Source organism: Bombus vancouverensis, chromosome 8 (assembly GCF_051014615.1).
Source record: "Bombus vancouverensis nearcticus chromosome 8, iyBomVanc1_principal, whole genome shotgun sequence".
Classification (NCBI taxonomy): Eukaryota; Metazoa; Arthropoda; class Insecta; order Hymenoptera; family Apidae; genus Bombus; species Bombus vancouverensis.
In genome coordinates this window covers 14,802,657-14,823,606 of record NC_134918.1, presented here as the reverse complement: position 1 = coordinate 14,823,606, position 20,950 = coordinate 14,802,657, and the positions used below count along the sequence as shown (strand labels likewise).

Genomic DNA, 20,950 nt, shown 5'->3' with positions numbered 1-20,950 from the left:
AACTCGGCTCGCTGCGCGTGTAACCTAGAAACGTACAAGCGGTGCTCAACTCTGCGGGCGCCCGTACATCTACGATCGGGTCGGCAGACGCAATTAATCAGCCCGGATTATCTCGAAATGCATTGAAACGTCGTGTTTTTCCCGCGAAATTTCCTCGTCGACGCTTCGGCGCTCGTAGCCGGGCATCTCGCGAAACGTCCGACCACGGCGAGAGCTATTCCCCTGCTCGCCGACATGTGCCCTATTTCACTTCTACGATGGTATGGGACGCGTTACAAATTACCAGACGAAACACTCGAATCGTTTAAGAAATTAGTATCGTAATATGACAAATATCATAAGGTGTTCGTAGTCCATCGATATTCACAACATACAATTTCTCTCCATCGATTATACACTTACTGTTCGTCGTATGAAGGGATTCACGTGGATTTTCATCCTCGAAGATATATAAAATATCTAACAGAAAGTATATGTTACAATGTTTATATAGTTTGGCCCCGTTTTTTTTCTTTAGCTACGCGTTGAAATATGAACACGCATAAAAGTCCGTATCTAGCGATATGACACGAGTAGTAGAAGAGCAAACGCAAGAAAGATGAAAAGGCTAAGTGCGCTTAAAAAAAAAAAAAGAAAAAGAAAGGCAAATGTCACCTGGTTATCTAGTGGGATCTAACGAGATAACGGTGACGCGTAGTTGAGAGGTAAGAAAGAATAGGAGGAAACCAGTTGAGAACCCGTCCTAAGCTCGATCTAGCTAAGCGAGCATAATGCACGAGGTACGTACGAGCGCAGTCGGGATAGGACAGGACAGGACAAGGCAGGATAGAGTACTTAGTGAAAGTAGCGAGTAGCAGCGAGCTCGGCCGGCTCCGGGCGACTCCAGCGCCAAGGATCAAGGCCGGCCGCTTAGACGACGACAACGACGATGACGACGAGTGCGGAACGCAGAATAGAAAAGACGTGCGCGTTTTCTCTATGTCGTTCTATTTGGATTTCGTGACCATCCTACAGAAGCGGTTTGTGTCTCTGTCTGTCTGTCTCTCTTTACTATTACTCATGAAAATCTAATCGAGCAGAACACGATCGTCCGATCGATTCGGAACAAGCCACCGGCGACGAACTATACGAGCGTCTACGAGAACGCTTATCTGGTAAAACAAACGTAACGCGGCGTTCGCGAGTACTTAGAAAACAAGAAACCCGCGCTGCATGTAGCCACAAAACGTTGGCTAGCGAGTTACAGCGAGTTGGATGTCATTCTACTAGCCGTTCTCGGTTAATCCTATCTCCGTTACACCTTTCTCTCTGTTGTAGCTAGTTTGGACGAAGCTGGACCGTTACTTGGTGTCGCAACCACGCTACCCGAGCTCTATCTTTACTACCGATTTTTCGAGTCGGACGAAAAAATAACAACAAAGTACACAAAGCCTGCTACCAGCTGCGAGACTGACAAATAAACCAATTAGACGCGTCGTAGTTACTACGACTACCACCATTGTATGTGTTTGCACGGTGAGTAGAAGATCACTGTCTGGTGAAGACATTTTGCCTCTATATTCGTAAATGATAACACGACTTAATTGTTCGATGCATCTGACATTGATATCGTTTGCACGTCTGTAACATGGTCCGAACGCTAACCTCATTCGTGACTTCTTTTCGATCATAAATAAACTCGCCCTATTGGACGATACCGGACCGCTAGTCGATGTTGCAACACCAGCGATAGCATTATAGCTACCATCGTCGGAACTGTGCCGAGAAACAACCTTACCTTCATGGTAAGAAGAAATATAGCAGCCTGTGGTTCGACTAGATTAAACGCTTCCCTTGTCAGTTCTACTATGTCCACTACGTGCTCGCTATCAAATCAGCTCTGAACTTAGACGTAACGAACGGCATTAAGAAATTTCTATGTTCAAACGATCGTATGCAGGTAGCGAAACTTGGTCGTTCGCAGAATCGTCGGAAACGAAACGAGTGACACTCTATCGCTGAAAAACATTGGATTTTACTTTCGAACAACGATCTAACGCGAGACCTTCTTCTCGCCTCCGTTCCACACCTAATACCGCCTACACCGTGCTCCTTCGCACGTATCTGGTACATGTATGTACACGCTACGAGGCGGTCATTCGGCGTGAGAATTTACCACACGATTGTGCGTACCACGCCTCGATTTCCTACGCATTTTTCCCTTTCCACCAACGACAAAGCTCGACCGCGATTTAAGAGATATCAACGCCTTTTTGCGCCCTCGTTAGAAACACGAACATTAACACTCGCATCCGGAAAAGTTGCGAGTCTAATCGCGAGATCGACGACCGTAATTCGAGTCTCGTGATTCGATCGTTACGTTCGATCAAATTCACTCTCTCTCTCTCTCTCTCTCTCTCTGTCTCTCTTTGCTCTTTGGAATACGCAGGCGTTGATACGAAAACGTGGCGGATTCTCCTTCGAAAACATCCTAGTCATTCAGAATATTTTGAGGCATGGAAAGATTATTTCATCGGAAGTGAAGCGAGCATCGAGTATTCGAACGATGCTGCCCAAGGTGATATCTGCAATTCAGAGACGGCCCCGATTATTCACGCTGCCTCAGACATCCGAATAGCGCAATTCGAAAAACACTAGGACGCTCTCGCTTCAGAAATTTTCACGAAAGCCATATACATATTTCTATCTCGATGTTCATCGTCTAGACGCAATACATATAAAGACCGACTGTAAAATAGAATTAACGAGTGAAATGTATTCCGTGCAAGTCGGTAGGAAGAAAACAAGAAACGTTCCTCTTCTTCGTTTCAAAGAAAACCTTCTCGGGCCGTCTTACGTGAATGTCGTATAACGTTTGAGTGTGAAACGGAAGACAATCGAAGAAGGTAAATACCGTAACCTGCTCATCCTCTGGATGTAAGTCCCCTTTACTTATGTTTATTCATCGAACATTTAAAGTTTTTCGTTTTTTACCATTCCTCTTGCTAATGCTTGCATCCGACGATAAATTTAAAATACTGTCGCTGAATATAAAGATGATCCTGCGAGTCACGCCAATTTTTACCATCGACGCTATCCAGCACGAATTTCGCTATAAACGTAACATCTCTTCGAGAGTAACCATGCAGTACAACCATACATCCGCGTTATCCTAGATATCCCGTTTTTTCTACGAACGATCACAGATCGAACGAACCACGACTAAATCAGCATTTAAAATTCAACGTAATACGATCGTTTCTGAATTAATTCGGTGAATCCGTGTCAGTAGAACGTCGTCCATCGAGCGTGATCTTTCCCCGTGACTCGTTTGATGTCCCGTGACGAAATCGGCGATCTTTCGACGATCGCCAAAGGACGTTGCATAGGATGCTGTTCGTTCGCCGGACAACACAACCTCGTTACTTCCATGCAACGCGTTGTCCGCTACGTAACGATAGCCGTTACGCAATGGAATTTACTCCGTGACACGCAACGCGCGCACCCGTGTGCACGCACGCGCGTGCATGCGTGCGTTTACGTTCGAATGGTAACAGCTCGCGCCAAAGGTCACGATCACGCGCGCTTTTTCTCCCTCGAGTCACCAAGGCCGGCGCGTATTGCAATCTTGTAGGAGGAAAGATCGCACGCGACCTATACGAAAAGATCTCGCGTCGTGGCGCGATTCCATCGGGGACAACAGGCTTTCATTCGATTCCAGATTCGAATCGGTGATATCGCGTGAGAAAGAAGATCGTTGTGTCGACGCATAAATAAATCGACCTGTTATTTTTGTACGAGTATTCCGTCTACCACGTTCGGAAGGACGAATAGTCTGAGGGGGAAAACGGCATATGAGTCGTAAGAGCAATTCGTACGCTATCTGTGCCAAGTAAAAACGAAAGTGAGGATGACCGTAAATCGTAATATGAGGCTGGTTCGAGCGGCACTAGCTCGGCGAAAGGATTTCGCGAACGGTTATACTCGCGATCCGAGAGTGACGTAAACCGGCAACATTGGCCGCCGGACATAAAGGACCGACCGGGAACAAGGGAGAGATATTTGCGAGCGAGTACTACGTAACATTTCGCGGTCGTATGTGGGTTGGGTTAGGCCTAACAGCTGTTTCGCGAAACCCTGACCTTGCTTGGCTCACGCCGCTCTGTATGTACGGCCTACGCCAAACAGACAGGCCAGTCAGCCACGGCTAATCAGCCAGCCAGTTAGTCAGTCAGTCAGTCAGTCAGTCAGTCGGCGAGGCAGTTGGGCGAGCAAACGGTTTTTCGCAATCGATGTTACTGACCTACGGGCTTACGGTTGCGTCCTACGGCTAAAACAAAGCCTCGTCTCGCTTCTACAGCGACCGTTTCCTGTTGCAAACAACCTTATGAGTATCGATGCTCTCTGACTTGCTTATTACGACACCAACTCTTTGGGAAGTGCCCCGCGTTTTGGCAACGATTACGAATAAGTGAGTTCCTGGCTGAGTGCAAAAGAGAAAATATCGCGATGCATTGTAAATCACGCGCGCTGTATGTTTCTCGTGTAATTAAACAGATAAAATCCGTTTTTCTAGGCGGAGGATATCTGATACGAAATTTTACGATACGGTAATCGTCGTAACGACGCATGAGAATTTTTAACGCGCGTCGGACGTATGAACTAGGAAGCGGAACCGTAGGAAGCAGTCGCGAGAATCGGCGTAAACGCGTAATAAGCACGAACGCCGGTCTCTTTAGATTCACGGAACCAAGTATATTTAGCCGAGAAAGAAACCAACGTCCAACGCGAAGCGCTCCAGCTTTGTTTCCTCTTTTTCGCACGAGCGTAAACGCTCACGGTCGTTATCGTAGGTCAGGAAACCGAGTAAAAATAGCTCCTGTTGGAGATTCCCGCTCAACGCAGCATCTCGATGAGGAGACGGCCATCGATATCGAGATTGACATTTAATTGTCTCGGAGGAAATCCATCCACGGTAACGACGATGCAACACAGTATCTATCGATCGATTATCATCGTTACGCATACGCACTTACATAATTTAACCTTACTACTTCTTTTATAAAATCTCAACGTGACTCTTCCATCGATATCTCACGATCGATCGTTGTCGTACGAGCAATGTCCATTTTTAACGACGATGTAAGTACATGGTTGATAGACGTTATCTATAGATCGATTGTATACTACTACGAATAATCGGAGCCAAAACTCTAGGATCCATGCCAGCAAGCATGGAAATATAACGGAAAGATATAGAAAAATGTTCATCAACGAATCTATATGTAAACATGGATCGAAGCATCGTAAAAAATAACAACAGTCCGAGCTCGAACCGTTCGTCTCTGTCTATTTCACGCAAACAAACGACTATAGACGACGATCGGGGACGCACATGTGCAAAAACGTGACTACGACGAACGAAAACGTCAGCTTTTGCGCGATCTTACGAGCCGATGATCAGAGTTCCGGAAGAAATTCTCGCTCGTCCTCTGTCGCTACTACCCGATGTCTTCCTCGTTCAATGTGAGTTTGTTGGAAAAAAAATATCCTTGGTCTAGAAAAGGATCTCTAGAATACAGTAACGCGATCGTTGCAGATTCGCTGACAGAACATCGTTATACCTGTGACATTCTGCACACGAGTAAAAATGAACGTACAGGTATACGAATGTTTACCGACGTACGGTCGCGTTTATTTATGCTCGGGCAAATTGGCTCGCTTCCAAATTCGCGATCGATGTACGAAAACTAGCCGGCTGCCAGGCATTTCTATCGCTGATTAGAGATCTGTTCCCCCTTGGCCTGTTATTGCGGCGAAGCAACGGAACGCGCGCACCCTCCTAGTTTCCTGGAAATCCGGGCAGTAGAAGACGGACCTTTTTAGAAGACGATTTCGATGCGCGGCTTGAACCGAAATCGGGCCGTCGACCTTACCTACACGCTCCGGAACGGAGCACCGGTTCCAGCGCATGTTTGGACAGTGCTCAAACAAAGGATTTATGGAATAAGGGACAAGAGCCTCGTCAAGATCCGTTTTACTTGTCTTACAAATTGTTGGCGTGTGAGTGATTACATGTTTTGCGATAATTAAAACAAGGCGTAAAAACAACGACGCTTATGCATATATGCAGCTTAACGTTTGAATATTCAAAACTCACGTGAGTATTTTTTTACAACCACGATCACCTCATAGGAGATTCAAGTAGAGACAGCCCGAAGTAAATCAGGCAGCGTGTCAAAGTTAACGTTGCGACAGGCGATGAAAATTCTCGTATCTTCGCAGTTCGTGAATCGAACGTGTGACGTTGTAGCGTGAAAATGATGGAAGCAGCAACTATTTTAGTAGAAGGTCCGCCACGGTGGCGTGTGACGGGTCGTTGGCCTGCAAGAGCATACAGCAAGACAAGCAAACAAGCAGACATGATCCCCCTGCAGGCCCCGCCGACAGAGAGAGGCGTTCCTCATTGGGCCTCACCTGCACCAAATTCCTAGCTAGCCAAGCCCGGTCGTTGAACCCGCCGGAAGAACACGCGAGGCACTCGATCCCTGCACTATATGCCTACAAGAAACGAGATATCGGCCGGCTCGGTCCACGTATGGTCGGCCGATGTAACTCCGAAATCAAGTACTTTCGGTGTTCGATATCGAACTGACATCATCCCCTTGGATGATATTACAGGCTATCGGATGTATTCCGGCTCCTTTGCCTCGCACGTGTCGGCGATGCATGAATAAAACATCACGGCCTGAAATCCCCCGTTTCCTTCCTCTCGTTCTATACACCCGCGACTTCTTTTCTACTATCATCATATACCGAGTATACCGAATATACCGAGTATACCAAACATGCAACAGTTCGTTTATTAATTCGACTCGTATGGAGAGACGAATGCCGTTCCCTTTTCGTTTTTATGAATGAAGGCGTCCGAATGATAAATTATGAATCGAGAATAATGACTCGAGCCATAATTTAGATGGCATCCGAACACGAACGCGCGAGTTCATTAACCTCTGGTCTATGCGCAATTATTCACATTTATGCAAATTTGGAAAAGATGCATCGCGACGTTTGCCGATTGCGCAATGCACATCGGCCAAGTATTCCGAATGGAAACCTCCGAGAGTCTTATGTACATTAAATATATATATATATAAATATACTTCCATACATCTAATTTTTTGTCCGTCTCTTCTTTTCTTTCTCTGTTTTTACGTAAATTGATCGAAACCGGTCGTCAGTGCGTCATGAAATTGCAATATGCTCGCGGGTCACGAATAAACATACGAAGGAAAACATCGTAGCGTAGAGACAGCGCGATATTCCAGAATGGGAATATGCTTCGTGGAATTTCTTGAGGAAAATTAACAGAAATCCCCGCTGTATCGCTTCTGATGTCACGCGAGCTCTGTTGCATAATTAATGACAATGGACCCCGGCGAAGGTCACGAGCGAGTTACGCTCGAAGGAAATCCCACGAGTATAAGAAAGTATAGGCATCTAAACGGCGTTCGGTTCGCCTTCTCGTTGCTTTCTTTCCTATCGGTCGAAGCTAAAACGATCGGATCGCCAGAGCTCAAAGCGATTTGCTCGTTAAACGTTAAAGAGGCATCATCGAGGTTTCTATTTTCATTTATCCATGAACATTCCACGAACATTCCACGATCGAAGGTGGAGTTTAATGGTTGAGTCTAATGGCGAACGGCGAGGCGAGGCGAAGAAACGCGCGCGTTCTAAAAGCGCTTCGAGCGACGTAGAAGCACGCGTTGTCGTGCGAACTGATCCATCGAAAGGAAAGTTGTATCGCCAAAAGCAAATCTCATTGTGAACCTGGGAGTGCATCGTAAGTTATGTAAGCGACTCATTGGCGGCTTAGATACCGGTAATACCGGCATCAGCCGACCGAACAACCATTCAAATGCCAGTACCATGCGCGTGTATCTCTCGCTCCTCAGAAATTACCGATGCACCGCGATCGTCGCGGCGAGGCGTATGCAAATTCTCTTTTCTTTCCGATTATTCATTCCAATCTGTCCAACTAGCAGCCACGTACAATTTGCATCTTCGATTCCCGTGTTTGGAAAACAAGCTACTGCGAAATCGTATCTACGGATAATCGATATCCATCGTTGAATGAGATTTTCGAGAAAAGTTTAGATTAATTTTTATAAAAAAAAACTTCTTTTCTGTCCCTTGAGTGACAACTGGCATTTCGATCCGAGAAATAACGTTACGCGTTACAGAGTGAAGACAATGAAAGCTAGGAAATTAGGCAGCGGGAAAGCGTCGAGACAAAGGATCGAGGAACCGGAGATTCTCGCACTTAATAGTTTTCGACGCTTTTTCCGAACGTTTGTCGACGTAGAGCGTTCGAGAGACATGGTAGGAGTAATACCTCGTCAAGCTGAGAATCACTGCAGCGTCGAGGCTTCCTAAACAATACTCAACTCACTTTCACTTCGTCCCCACCGCTTTGCTAAGCTGTCGTTTGTAGCGTCGTCATCGTCATCGTCACACTTGCTCTATTATGTGTAAAATATATCACATTTTCGATATCGACCGATTAGACGGATTAGGCCAACGGGGGATAGAGGCGTAGACAGGACGGTTTTCGCGACAAACGTTGGTTCAACGAGGCATACGACGATTAATAATCAGACGATTTATCTAAGACGATAATTGAGGCGCGTGCGGTTCGTTCACCGACTCAAAAAGCGTACGCGCGTTCCGCAGGAAAAACGGTCTAATTATAGAATATATATCAGCGAACGGCGATAGCGAAATCGATGCTGCTTTAATTCAGACGAACGATCGAGATTTGCAAGCAATGCACAATTAATAGCAATACGATTAACCTTTTCCGTGTAAATATTCATCGTGCATTATCGTACACAATGGAATCGGTGCAGAACGTGCAAGACAAACCGATTCAAGTAGGTGCGCGCTTACATATTTTTAAGCGACGTAGAAATTGTTGATAACAGGATGAGGCGCATCGAAGTCGTTCCAACGATAATACACGATGATAATCAACGATTTAATATTGCGCTTTATACTCAAATGAGCCGATAATTTTCCTTTCTCCGATTATTTGCCAGCGATTTGCGCGTCTTTTCTTTCTTATTGATTCGTTAATTTGTCCGCTCGACGAACTTTTCGCGGGGGTAGAACGCAGGCGATAATTATTATAATCGAGGGAAACGAATATCGTCTCACGGTGTTCCAATGGAATATGATTATAGAAATATCTGGAGTCATTTCGCAAGGATCTCCGGCGGATTTGCAACGTCGTTCATTGTTTCGCGAACTTTTGTCGGGCGTCGCTTCTGAAGCGTCGATTGGCGCGCAACTAGAATCGAGCCTGGGAAGATTGCAAAAGCGGAATTCTTACGGGCGACTACAATAGAACGGACGACCGTCGAATCCGCTCCAGATTCGCGGGACGAACCGATCCACATCTCTACCTAGTCGCGACAATTTGGCAAACCTGTGCCTAAACGAGTCGCTCGACGAATAATATCCTTCGTCGAAAGAGAAGTGGTTGGTCGGAAGAGTTGCGTTGTTGTCGTAACCACCCTTGACGAACATCTATCCGATTCTCTTCTGGCAGACCACATTCTCGCCATGTACCGACTTTCTTCTTCTGGAATACTAATTATTTTCGATTAACGGAGATCCCGTCGAGTAGCGCCGTTCGATTTCGCGACTCGGTTTTTCAACGTTTCTGTTGTTTTTCTACCTACCGGGCCATATCAGAAGCATTTTGTCCCGGTTACTCTAGCGGAATGGTGTCAGTTACATAAGGACTCCTGCCGTGCCCAGAAGTGTCGAGGGTTGCTGGAGGGGATCGACGAGATATCGTCGGAGCGAGGGACGGAGGATAGCGAGTTCGAGAGGAGCAGAGAAAGAGAGAGGATTCTTGGAGAGTGAAAGGGAAAGAAGAGGATCAACGAGGGGGGAAAAGAAGGAGAAGGAGAGAGACAGAAGCGTGGGGAGGTGGAGGTAAAGCAGAGAAAAAGAAAGAGAGTCGTGCATGGAAGGGAAACCCAATGAACGAAGAGATTCAACGAAAATCAACCAATGACGACGTGGTACCGGCCATGGCGCTTTTTACAAAGCACAGCAAGGGAGGGGTGAAGAGACGAAAAAAGTGAAAGTTTGCGCCAACAGTACGGATAGCCGACACCTTGTGTACCCTCCGCTCTTCCTCGCCACGATTCAGCCCTTCTCAAATTTTTTCCCCTTCTCCACCCCCCTCTCTCTCTTTCGCTCTCTCTCTCTCTCTCTCTCTCTCTCTCTCTCGTTGTGACTGTTTACTCGTAAATCCCGAATCCTTCGGAATCGACAGGTTTCGGTGATAAAACGTTTCCTTCGACTCCGATTCTGCTCTCTTCTGTCTCTCTCCGCTTGTTTTCGATCGATAATCCTCGGCCGCTGCCGAATCTTTATCGTCATACGCTCGTATTGTTTATTTCCACTGGAGGAATTTTCGATGGCAGCGATCCAGTACGCCGAGTTGTGGAAAAGTTCACATGTATGCGATTTTTTCTTTCTTTTTTTTTTTTTTTTTGTTCGTAACGTTGCCCCGTATCGACTATTCCGTCGCTATCCAAAGTAACTCTCGTTGTCGGTGCGCGGTGCCTGGTGGGGCACACACACACACATGCACACACACAGCGGTGAAGCGAAGAGCCGAGCAAGCACTCTGGCGCCCTCGATTTCACTTTCATTACGAGGCCAAAGGAGCGCTTCGCTTACGCTCATTCACTCTCGTTCCTTCATAGCTGCGTGTATACATAGGCGTTCATGAGCGCGCGCACTTAGCCTATATTTTTACGCCTGCTTGGATACACCGATCGTGAAACTGGAACTCTTCCTTTCCCCTCTTTTTCCAGATCTAAAATACGCTAGGCCTAACCGGGGGAACCGGATGAGTTTGTATGTTCAACAGTGATCAGCCATATCGCGGCGAAACATATCGCAATGTTACGACTTCATTAACAGAAATTGATATTCGAAGCGCAGGATGGTGTGTCCGCGAATCGTTTTCATTTTGACGTAGCTAGGAAGAGGAAAGAAAATTCCGCGCATAACCCGGCGGAGAAACATAGCAATTAACGCGAATTACGGGACGCCGCGTTTCCAACAAACGTTTCACCTGATACGTAAATTACACGGCGCGGCGTATCGTTAAAAGATAATTAAAAAGATTGCGCTTCTGCAAAATGCCGTTCGATCTTCGCGTTTACTCCAAAAGCGCCGCTATGAAATACGATCGCTGTTGGGATCGACGAAATTCAGTGGGAAAAATTATTATTTTTCATCGATTGGCACTTTTATAGTGCGGTGAAAGCAGCGTTTAATACAATATAAATTAAAACGTTGCATAGCACGAGGACAACGTTCGAGATATCCAGTCCTTCGTTACTTCTCTCCCTCTTTTTCCAATTTCAACGTTTTAACGAAGCCGAGAAGCTTCAATTAGTTTTTAAAATGGTAATTTCTATCTGCGTTTTGCCGTTCTGCAGATAAGAACCAATTACTGTAGCGCACGATATTTGAATTATCATTAAAAAAAACCTCGCCGTGTAATCTGCTCTAGCCGCAGAAAAAGAAGACAAATTACTCGTTACGACCTAAGACGATGATTTTAAGATTAGGCAACAACTCCGTTCGAACTGAACTCTGTTCCATCGTAGACTGGTGGAATTAAGAAATCGTTCACACTCAATTGCATCGAGTACATAAAAATACGACCGGAATGTTTGGTATATTTCGGCCGTGGAAGCAAACGCTAGCTAGCGAAACTTTTCGAATATTTTCGCTATCGCATGTACAGAAAGTATTATCGGCCCGCAAACTTTCACCGTTTAAAAATTACGCGCACTATTTTTAAATCGAATAAATCGTCGAATAAATAGCGCTATGAACAGAAATACATAAAATTCGCAGGAAGGACATCTAGATCGAAGTTAGATCAAATTCTAAATATCTCATTGACACGTTGGTATTCGTGTATTTTAAGTAGAATGAAATTAAACTCGAAATTATCGTAGTTTGAAATCTGGCCGAGCGGCCAGGTGATGGCAGAGGCGGCGGAACTGTAGGAGATCCGTCATGAAGTCGGGGAAGAGGGGGTATTTCGTAATGTCAACGAAGAAAACGCCGTCGCTGCCAGGAATTGACATAACATCGGTGAAAGTAACCCACTACCTTGGCCTTAGGTTACGAGCTGCGCTTAGGATAAATGAAGTATATAGAGAGCGATCGCGGCAGCTCCGTACTCCGTAACGGGGCACGTAACGTAGATCGACCGGGTCGTTTAACGTCTTGTCACTTTTACCGCGCTCCACATACAGCCGCGCGACCAAAGTGGGCTGGCTCGCGCAACGAGACGTTCTCACACATGCGATTCGCTTCGGGCGACAGTACTACGCTCGTGCATGCTGCTTCAAAACGAAGGTCAAGGTCGGTACACCCGTCACCATTGGTAACTGCGCCCTCTCACCCTTGACTGAACAACCACCAGTGCGACGTCCCGCACTTACGCTTTTCGTTTTACTTCCTGCTCTTATTCTTTTCTCACTCTCGTCTGGTAACTTTATTCGCTCGTATGTGACGCGATCATGACAAGTAAATTAGGATGCCAAAGATACCAACAGCCGTATTCCTTAAGAAGAGACGCGTGAGTATCTAAATAGAGAAAGCGGTAACGAAGTTTTAGTAAACATTAATACGCGAAACACATTCTGAACTCGCCAGACGATCTAATAGAATTGAGTCGAACGTTAACCAGATTTATTCACCGCGTTCTTATCTCGATGTTTTTCGAGAGGCAACCTAGAAAATGGTAACGAATCGTTTCTATGTTGAATGTTAGCGAACACATGACAAAGCGAGCACGAGGACACGTCGCTCGATATAAATTGACCAAACGATAACAGATGGCCACAAGACCGAACAGTAATTTCGTTTCGACTTATTTTTATCTGTTCCTGTGTGATTCTCCTGAAAACCGCATTGACAAGGGAGAAAACTCGGTCAATCGTGAGGTTTCGAAGTTGCTGAAGTCGAGTCGTAGACTTCGATCCACGAGACTCCGTCGCGCTTCCGATTCTAGGGGCCGGAAAAGGGCACGACGCCGCTGGCTAGCACTATACGTGGTCCACGCGCGATATCCGCGTTGTGGCTCTGACGACAAGTAGCTAGTAATGCCGTGACCTTGACTCTGGCTAGCCAAGCAGCTGGCTGCTCGGCCAGGAATAAGCACGATGCGCGGTTACCATGTTGCCACGCTAATATTAGCGTACACAGCCGCGTGCACTACGAGTGACCGAGTGACCGATGTGTTCCTGGTGCATCCGTTTCATTGCTTACTTCCTTGCGCCGATAATAAAAGAACAGAGACACTCGGACGCGATGAGTCTCGCGAGAGACCTCCGCCCTCTCTGTTCTCTTAAGACGAATTAAGTAGAATCTACCGAGGTAAAAGAACGAATTTTTCAATCTGTAACCGAGGAAAAGCTAACTTGGCAGACTGTGATGCGAGGAGCGAAGAATCCTACGTTACGATTCGCAGATGAACATAATGATCCAGACGGGTAAAAGGTCTGTTGTGATTCGCCTCATATCCGTGTGTCCTTAAACTAAGAATAGTCCTCCTCTCGGAGTATCTCTAGCAGGTTATCTACGTAAAATTCGCTAGGCAGATGCTGCACATCTTCTCTCTGTACATCTGAGTACATAGCGTTTGCGGAATAAGAAACGGACGAATCTTTAAGAATTTTTCATAAACTTTCAGTAGAATGATTAACGGCTAGTCTATTAGCAAATGTAGTTACGGAATATGTCGAATGCTGAGTTCAAACACACGATGTATGCTCTGGTCAGTGGAATTATTCCGGAGGTCAAAGGGTAAGCTAGCATCATATAGGAGATTAAATCTGCTAATTATATTCTTTCGTTCTGGCAACGATTTGTCGATTCGTAGTGAAAGAGGACCGAAAGTTGTTTCGTTTACTTTCAGATTTTCTTTCCAATGGATATATTTATTTATTTATTTATTTAATTTATTCGTGATATATTATATATATTATCTCGAGAGCAGTGATGCTGCGATCATCAGTATTCTGCACCGGAATGCAAATTTTTCCAACTACGTCTGTGTCTAATATGTTATCGACTGTTTGACCTTTTGCAATTTTTGTTTCTCTAAATAACGTCACTGCGCCTCAATGTCAGGACTAATCGAGACGTCACAACCAATCGAATCATTCCGACGCAGGAATTAGTTAGTATTTGCAACTATTATACTAATCTTTACATGATACAGTCTAACTCGTACAAGACACGGTCAGAAAAATCCACGAGCTTATGGTCATCACGTGGCACACACGCCAGGAACATAGAAAAACTACGAAAAAAGAGTGCAAAGGCGAAGGTCGGGTAAAATCGTTCCTGTTGTTTCGCCGCGAGATTTCACGAGCCAACGAAGCAGGAAGATATCGCGTAGCTTCTGTTATCACAAGCGGAGCGGCGAAGAAGAGGCACAAGTAAGGTTAAGAAAAAAGAAACGAGCCATAACCTCGAGTGACATGATCGCTAGGGTCGCGTTATTACTAGGCTAATGACGCAATTGTATCGCGATGCGCATCGCAGGGGGTCTCCGTTGTCATTGTTGTTTTCCACTTTGAACGTTGCACACGCATCCTCTTTTCTTCGCTCTCTCTCTCTTTCTCTCTCTCACTCTCTTTTCTACTCTCCGCTTTTTCATTCCGTCGACCAGAACCCAATGTGTCTCGCTTAGATTCTCTGTTTTCATCGTGGTACGCGATCCAAGTTATTTCATGGATTATCAAGAATCGACGTCAATGACGCGTGCTCGATTTCTCAGAGGCGCGTGATGATGAAATCTCGCCATCTAATTACTCGCCATCGATCGGAATTTTCAAGCGTCGCGCTCAAACAGCTCGAGAGAGACAGTTTTTGCGCGTTTCGGTGTTTCCGTGATCTATGCGCGTCCTTGTCGATCAATGGAAGAGGCGTAAGATTTACGATCAGACGCATACGAATTTCGTGGCTAGTTTCGTCGAAGGTACGACAACATGCGATACATGATAGGAACGCGAACGAAAAATGTACCGATAGTCCTATAATAGCTTTGATAACCCTTTTCCCGGTCGACCGATAGCCGGACCAGTTGAAATAATGAATTTCATCCTCTACTCGATATTATTCTTCTCAGCTTCCACACGCGGATGGCTGGAGCCTATCAACGATTAGATAGAAGGGTTACTTGGACAAAAAAGACATGGCAAATACTGGGACATTTGGAATGGAAATCACGCGACCGCTTCTCGTCGATAAACTTCAAGTTCGAACAAACTGAAATCGAATCGAATTAAATCGCTGAAACGACGAAATGAAGGTAACAAGCCATGAATGGAGGAGGGGAGGGCCATGGAAGATTTAGAACGACGAAGGAATACTTTATCTGATGACTGTACGAATTCCAAGAAACACCCCTCTCCCGTCTCAATTTACCCGCTCGCGGCTCCTGTACAAAAGTAGGTTACGGTTCTCGTCGGTTCCTCGTAAAACCCCCTACGTGCATACTCGCACACCTACTTTTATCAGGCCCACTCGTGCCTACACGTTCCACCGAGTGGGCACGCTTGTATACGAGTCCGGTGTGACGAGTCAGCAGTAACCGAGATTTCGACACGGACCTCCAGGTATTCCCTGATGTAGCTGCCATCGACAAATGGAGGTACCTAATGATCGTCATTGCATTCGCCGTAAATTTTGCTTATGTAGAACTGGCAGAGTAACTCGTACAGGGAGCACACGCAAAGACAAACATTGAGAGATACAATTTCGAATCGCTATTGCATCAGCTTCCCATTCACAGACACGTGTACCATCGTTCGATATTCGTAGTTTACAAAAAATTTAGCTCTTCCTTCGATATTTTAAATTATCTTCTATTCCCGAGAAGCAATTTTTTTTTTTTTTTATATACTTAACGAAATGACATATTTATATAATTTCTATGAAAGATACTGGAAACATACTACGACCTCGCTTGACAAACTATCGTTTCATATAAAACGTTCAATTACTTAAACTCTGTGTTCCACTAATGTAAAAGTATCGTTCTACGTGGACATCGATATAGGTAAGTACTTTCGAGTTATTCGCGCGTGTTTCGTTTTAGCATGAAAAAATAAAAAACGAAAGAAAGGAAGAACGATGGAGGATCACGATGCAACCGCGGTCGTTGGTCCACGGTAGCCAACGATCAGCTGCAGTTCGCTCCGTGGCGGCCGCTACTTACACTCTCGCCGCTAACTGCTCACCTTCACCTCGTCTCTTACTCAACGATCGCGATCGTGCCGAGTTCTACCCCCGTTGCGTAATTACCGGCGCGCGATCATTACCGAGTCAAATCGTCACTCGAGCGGAATAAGTGCGTATACCGAGTAATATAAAATTATGTTGGCCGTTCGTATGTACAAAGTACAAAACCGGTGAGAAGCTGGAGTATCACCGAAACGAGCGTCTCATCCAGTCTCGTGCCGTGCCGCCAGAATTATCGGACAAACATGTTATCGAACATGGCCTAGAGGGATCGCCTCGCATTCACCGTTGCTGATGCAATTTTCGTAATTACAACCTCCGGATTATGATCGAGATGTATAACGAATAAACAATCGAAAGTTGGCTACGATTTCGATCAATGCAAATCATAGTAGAATTGAGAAAATGGATGTGAGTGAATAGTTTCGCGGAAATGACGTCGTCCATTGGATTTCTTTGATTTATTTCTTGAGATATACAGGGTGATTGGTAACTAGAGGTACGAGCGGAAAGAGGGTGATTCTATGCGAAAAAAGAAGCCGAAAATATAGAATAAAAATTTTTTTTTTAATTTTTTTTTTTAATTTTTCCATCGAGACAACGATCTACAGTGAGATCCGTTATAACGAGACGTGATAAAGTGCACCGTACCGAGCGGAAATTCAAAGTCGATTTTCTCGAAAACAAAGCCTCGAACGAAAAATTTTTATTCTATATTTTCGACTTCTTTTTTCGCGTAGAATCACCCCCTTTCCGCTTGTACCACCAGTTACCAACCAGCCTGTATATTGAAAATCTATAGTTAGTACTCGATTAATTTCTCGTATTCTTACAATATCGTGTGACGCTCGTGGTACAGATTATAGTTACGATGTAACAAAGGCGCATTATATTTGGAACAAAGTTTAATTTCGACTTTAATTTCAACTTCAATTCTTTTATACCGTGGATCATTGTATTACAATGGATAACTAATGATCCGTTAAATAGCTACTAGAAATATAATAAGACAAAGGGTTTCATTTTAATTATGGTGTAACTGCGAGTGAATTTTTCAAAAGTAAATGATTATATAACAAGGCGACAACAACTAAAGAACAACGGTTACTCGAGACATTAATGCAGTCACTTGAAACAATCAAAGCGTTTTTGAAATTAACCTCGCGATAGCTCCTGTTAAAAAGATTAACCCGTTGCAAAGATATCGTCGTTAACTATAGCTTTTTGTAAGAACTGGCGCTTCGATTACCACCATAAAAAAGTGGAGACGCGTAGTATGCTGCGCGTGTAGGTTCCAAGGACCTTCTGATTTTTTCGTAGGCCAGTTCAACCGATTCTTGATAAGAAGCGTCGTCTCTCTGACTTTTCCGCGCGCGTGAACACGCTTCAGAGACAAAGCTCGCGTCTTGCACGAATTGAACGTTGAACTCCGACAATGACACGAAGCAGGCAGCATCTTTTCGACCGCTGATCATCGTGAATCATCAGTCGGTCACGAGTCGGCGATATTACACGACAACGATACTTATATCGGTGCAGATTTAGATAAATTGGCGGTTTTTTAGAAGGAAACCGAATCAACTCCAAGTCGTGAACTTTTAAACTATAACCAGGCATATCGTATGTTAATAAAACCATCGAGTTAATGCGATCCAACGAAATCAGTAGAACCGTAGAAGAAGGAGCATCGCTCAAGAACAGAGGAGGGACATTTATCGTGTGAGAGAAAAAAGCAGAAGAATTTCTACGCAATAATTCATAGTAGCAGAGAAAACATGTTTTGTCCATGACACAATGTGTATTAGTGAATCAACAAGATCGTTTATTTTGTTTATTTTCCTCGATATGATCGACGTGCTTCCGTCATTATTATCGTCATCCCTTTACGTATGTCTCGCGTTAGTAATTTTTTTGGAATAAGAATGAAGTCGCAACATGAACTTTGAGATAGATCGAGCCGTATCCCGATAACGCTGAACCGTAGAATATACACCACAATGTACGAAGTTTGGCGAGGAAGTGCCACGAAAAATGAAGGACTCGAGTGATCAAGCAGGGGAAGCGATAGAATGCGAGAACAGTTTTAACTTTTATCGAATCTAGCGTCGCACCATCGACCCCGTCGACCCTCAAAACCCGATAAAACGAGCGGCTTCTATTCGAACATCAAATGCGTTCGCGCGTTATCGAGCTGTTTTATCCTGTGGTAAACCGAACTGTCGCGTCGTCATTGAAAATTCCACGGTATCTATAAAGTTACTTGACCCTTTGGCATATCGAATTTTTTGAAAAATTTTTTCCATATTTTAGCACGATTATATATGTGTTCGAAGAAATGTGGCATTGAATATATCATTCCACGCGTTCCATATCTGTATGGTTTAAATCGTCCCTATATGGTCATAACATTAAAATTTAGAGAACTAAGCCAAGCAAATGTACGAAAAAGAGTACGAAAAAAGATTCGACGTTGTCGGAAAGTTTTCGTACGATAATCGTATCAATTAGTATATGCGAAACTATCGTAAACCTCGTAAAGTATTCCGTGAACGAATGATCCGATCTCGGTTGTCCTTTACCCACGGAAGATCGTCAAACGAGACTGGTCCGTGTAAAATTGAAGATCGAAGGAAATCCTCGTCTATCCAGTGACAGAAGTAAAAATACTAAAAAGTTATTCGTATAGTTGATTCGTAAAATCCCTGCTGACTGATCTGAATTATACATGTATTGCAGCACAAAGATCTGATTAGAATTCGATGGTGTCTCGTGTATAATGCAAGATCATTATCGTCCCTTATCATCGGTTCAAGTTCGGATACCATGTTTTTACTATTGCGATAACCCACAATATAAACGAAGAAAATGAAAAGAATAACTATAACAGGCAATTGTGTTTAATGCAACATTAGAACGATTACACTGAGCCAGCGCAGCCTTACGATTCATACTTGGGAAGTAGAAAGATCTACTGGAAGATCGAATCAACCTGTAAGAGAGAGAAGGATGGAATTGATACGCCTTTACTCTCTGATGCATCAAACGAGCGTTTGGAAAGGGACCAGAACGACGATAATATAGCTAGAAAAGAGTAGAAGAATGTTATCGTTATCGGTGTTCCGTGGCAGGCAAACATCGACTGCTTTAACACAAAGAATCGCAAGGAAAATATGCAATAACATATTATCATATTTCGTATTGTAACACATAGTAATACGTCGACTACATGGGTGGTGCGATCACGACACAGACCAATCAGTGAACACGGTAAAGTGCCTTACCCCCTTACACGTGACCCTGTCTTCATCACGACTACGTCATATCGCTGACCCCACGAGCAAAATAATACGCGATATTTAACAACGTTTTACCGAAACACCAACATATTTTGTACTCCATGGTATCGAAGTGTGACGTGCCCTCGCTTTTGATTATCTTAATGTTATAAATCACGCGATACATGGACCGTGGAGTACGCCTCCACGTGGAACGATATGTCAAGTCGCCGCTCGGACCGTGTTTTACTCCAACGAAAAGTTCGAAGGTTCCTTTTTTTCGGGAAACTCGTTATCGTTATTGATACAGATAATCGTTTCGTAGCAATAAATCAGTCCTGCATTATAGGAGTCTCTCCATGAGTACGAAAGAAATACAAGAGAAGTAAATATAACGTTTATAGAATAGCCTTAAAACGTTGATAGTTATGCACAAACAGAAGTGTAGTTTATAGTATTCTTGGTACACGTATCTGCGTTAATAAAATATACAACATTATTATTAAATTGATTCAGTTCGACTTACTCGGATTCCAATATTTCTTTCATTTATATAGGAAAATGGATTCAAATTAACGACCCTCTGCGTCGCACGTTCATATACTCCTAGCGCCACCAATCGGGATTGTCTGAAAGAATATATAGCAATGAATTTTACTGTATTGGCAATAGTCGATAAGTACGTGGATATTCTAAAAATACAAATATACGTATATATGAAAATTTTCAATCGTATATATTTTTTACTTCACTAGCCCATCATAAAAAAATAAGAAATAATACAGATGTAGATATTTCCCCGTTTTTATCAAATTTTCTATAATAATTATTTTATTTTTTAATAGTTATAGCATGTTATAATACCACAGACAAGGTGCAGAATAGACATTCAATGCTTTTTGGTATTCCACACCTTGGGATCAGTTGACCTGACCCCTTACCATGTCTAAGTTACCATGTCTTACTAGTTACGTCTCACTATATTATTATTATTATTATCGATTCAGTATGGTAGCATGAATGATAGGAGTACATGTTATCATAGACAAGTATCTGTGGTATCATATACTAGAGCTTTATGTATATAATCTTTTTCCATACAATTCTAAATAAACAAATCAAATTTGGACTATAACTTACGATTAGTTCATACCATTGACTATCTGGTCGTTACAGGTTAATGATATTTCATCAAGAACTGCTTTTATACTTTTACTTACATTTTCTGTAAAATTGATATTGTACTTTTGTTTTATCACTATTTAAGTATTCTTCTAGGCATATATTATTAAATATTGATAAGAAAACACTTATTTTGATACTAAAACACAACGAGC

The 20,950-nt window shown here is 43.9% G+C and overlaps 1 long non-coding RNA gene across 1 annotated transcript; it reads left to right on the top strand.

Moving 5' to 3' along the window:
- The first annotated feature begins 804 nt into the window (after positions 1–804).
- Positions 805–20,146, top strand: LOC143303074 (uncharacterized). Its single transcript, XR_013059074.1, has 3 exons — positions 805–1,154; positions 1,318–1,515; positions 15,224–20,146. It is a non-coding gene; the product is annotated as an uncharacterized LOC143303074 (long non-coding RNA).
- The last annotated feature ends 804 nt before the right edge of the window (positions 20,147–20,950 follow it).